The sequence below is a fragment of the Pteropus vampyrus genome, unplaced genomic scaffold (assembly GCF_000151845.1).
Source record: "Pteropus vampyrus isolate Shadow unplaced genomic scaffold, Pvam_2.0 Scaffold132, whole genome shotgun sequence".
NCBI lineage: Eukaryota > Metazoa > Chordata > Mammalia > Chiroptera > Pteropodidae > Pteropus > Pteropus vampyrus.
In genome coordinates this window covers 1,149,715-1,152,693 of record NW_011888913.1, presented here as the reverse complement: position 1 = coordinate 1,152,693, position 2,979 = coordinate 1,149,715, and the positions used below count along the sequence as shown (strand labels likewise).

Here is a 2,979-nt window from a genome sequence, read left to right as displayed (position 1 = left end):
TTTGGGTTCAGACCACTTGGGTTTGCATTCTAAGCCTGTTGTGTAGCTGAGTGATATTAAGGACATAACTTAACCTCTCTAAATTTTGTTCTTCCTTTCCAGAAATGGGTATCATAGGTGTTTTATAAGTAAGAACTGAAATACACACACTGAGTGCGTAACACAGAACTTCCCGTGTGCCGTTGGCCAGGGGAAGGGGCAGCTGTTATCCTCATGCACTCGTGGTCATAACAACCCACCGAACAGTGCTCCTGACAATGTCCCTTAAAGTAGCAGTCCCCGACCTCTTTGGCACCAGGGACCGGTGCTCCTATGAGAATCTAACGCCTGAAGATCCGAGGTGGAGCTGAGGCGGTGATGCTGGCGCTGGGGAGAGGCAGCAAACACACATGAAGCTTTGCTGGCTCCCCAGCTGTTCACCTCCTGCTGTGCGGCCTGGTTCCTAACAGGCCCCAGACTGGTACCCGTCCATGACCCGGGGACTGAGGACTCCTGCCTTAAAGTGTAGTAATTATATACAGCTTAAAGCCGAACACACTAAAATCCTAGATTAAATTGCTGACCTTCTTCGGAATTAAAAAAAATAATAAAATAAAAATGATTATTTTTAACTTCGATTATCTAAGATTTAGTTCTCATCAGATTAAAAAGAAGTGGCATTATTTATCTGTCTGAATGCAGTGTTGTAGAGTTCATAGACTCCGGCCGCACGCTTTTAACAGTGAGTGCATCATTCTGAGAAGGATGCTTGAGCCACTCAGAGACCTGCATCCTGTAGGAGAAAATTGTCTACAGTCAAAGGTTAATATATCTGTTGATAGTATAGTTAACTTCCTACAGAGTAAAAATTTAATTTTCCATTTTAGCTAAAATCATAAGCTTCGGGTAATCATGTGCAAATTATTTTTTAAAAATCTGTGGCAGGAAAATGGAGGGGAATAATACATACGATCCTTGCTTAACAATTGTGTTTCAATTAATATGAAAAGTGACACGTGTATAAATGACATATGCGAATGAACGATATACACCCATCTCTGTGGAAGGAAATGTTGCTTATTCCCTTTGGATATGTTTCCACACATTTTCTAAGAAACGTATTTCTGGAAACATAATATTTATATCATCGCTTTACTTTTTTCTTAACTTAGTCCATCTCACGAAGCCTAAAAATATACAATTTCATCCTAAAGTCAAAAATATTTATTTACTTATTTATCTTACAGTTATTAAGAATTGCCATTTTTTCTGTAAATTTAAAAAGCAGTTATATCATAGAATAACGCATCCTATTCATCAAGAAAGAAAACTCCCTGATCAGCTATAATGTCTTCATTTAATGAAATTAATATTGCCCTATATTTTTACTAACAATCAGCAATAATTTGCAATACCTCAGAGTTCAACATAGCCTAGTGGAAGGGCAAGGGAAATGTTTATTACTCCTCAGAACTGGATTTAAATCTCGCTTCTATCAAAGAGAAACAGCAACACCCTTGAACATCATATGCGTTTGCAAGCATCAGTGTACAGATTTGTAAAATGTGGGAATTGACCTTTTCCTGTGAAGTGCAGTCCAAAAAATAGTCTAACCCATGGAGAGCACTGAGTAAATATTAGGCATCTGTTATTATAAGGCCAGTCATTTAAGCTTTCTGTTCTTCATATTTTTTGGTCAAGTAATTAGCAGTATTTAAGCAATCATTCACAAGTACCAAGAAATCTTATATATAAAAGGGACATCTCTTTTAATGAGGAAAATAATTAGAAATTAAAGTAATTACCCGTAAGAAATCTGCTTAGTAAAATCAGGTTTGCTAAACTCTTGTTGCCCTTATATGCCCACGGTTTCAATAAAGAATATAATTGTTCTCATTAATTTGATTTCCTAGGAACAAGTATTTTTATTTTCCTATGTTTCATTACATAGTATGTAATTTGCATTGTATAGCAGTCTATAAAAGGTTGCCAGACCAACATACATCATATGATTCAAGAATCCGTCATTTTTTCTAAGAATGCTTTGAAATACTTGAAGACTTATGTTACTGCGATGGCTCTATTTAACTGACACCAGAAAGTCTATGGCCACGCCACCCTGAACGTGCCCAATCCCGTCTGACCTGGGAAGCTAACCAGGGTCGGGCCTGGTTAGTACTTGGATGGGAGACCACCTAGGAAGACCAGGAGCTGTAGGCATTAAAATAATAATAATAATAATAATAATAATAATAATAATAATTGACACCAGAAAACAACATAGTGAGGAAAATGCTAAGAACTAAGGCCAAGATCATGTGCTTTTACTGGACCACACATTATTTAAACACGTAAAATAATTTCTATTAAGGGCCTCCTTCCTTTAGGTAGAGGCGAGGCACACGTTCTCAAAGTTCCTATGGAAGAACATTGTTTTAATCACGCCATTAAAACCCATCAATGTTATAAATTGAGAATACAGGCTTTGGAAGACGTAAATAAGAGATTGCTTCCAAGGAAAACTAACTTTAAGACGGAATAGTAATGAAGGGTAGTATTTAGCCAAGAGAAAGAGAGAAAAGTGGGCTGAACCAGGTGAGGCCTTGGTAGGAGCTTTATAACAGCATTAATCATAATAGTCGCTAAAACTCGTGTACTGCCTACAACACCTACGAGGCATTTTTAAAGTTTTTTTCTTAAATTAACTCACGTAGTAACCATAACGACTTTATGCGATAGCTACTATCGCATGTTGACGAGGAGGAAGGTAAAGCACAGATGTTCGTTAACTTGCCCCAAAGCACACGGCTAATAATTGGTGAAGCCACGTGCTCTGTCTCCTGAGTGTCACTATGGCCACTGTCCCAAGAAGGGAACCTCTCTAGAATGCCAGAAAAACAAGCGGAAAACATTTAATCGAGATATACGTATACCCTCCTATCTTGTTAAAAAGTGCGTTCCCAATAAAATTTTGTGTTTACGCTCTTTATTAAACATTTA

General features: G+C 37.6%; 1 pseudogene; it reads left to right on the top strand.

Annotated features, from left to right (window-relative positions):
- The first annotated feature begins 2,080 nt into the window (after positions 1–2,080).
- On the top strand, positions 2,081–2,199 carry LOC111744317 (annotated as a pseudogene).
- Positions 2,200–2,979: the final 780 nt, after the last annotated feature.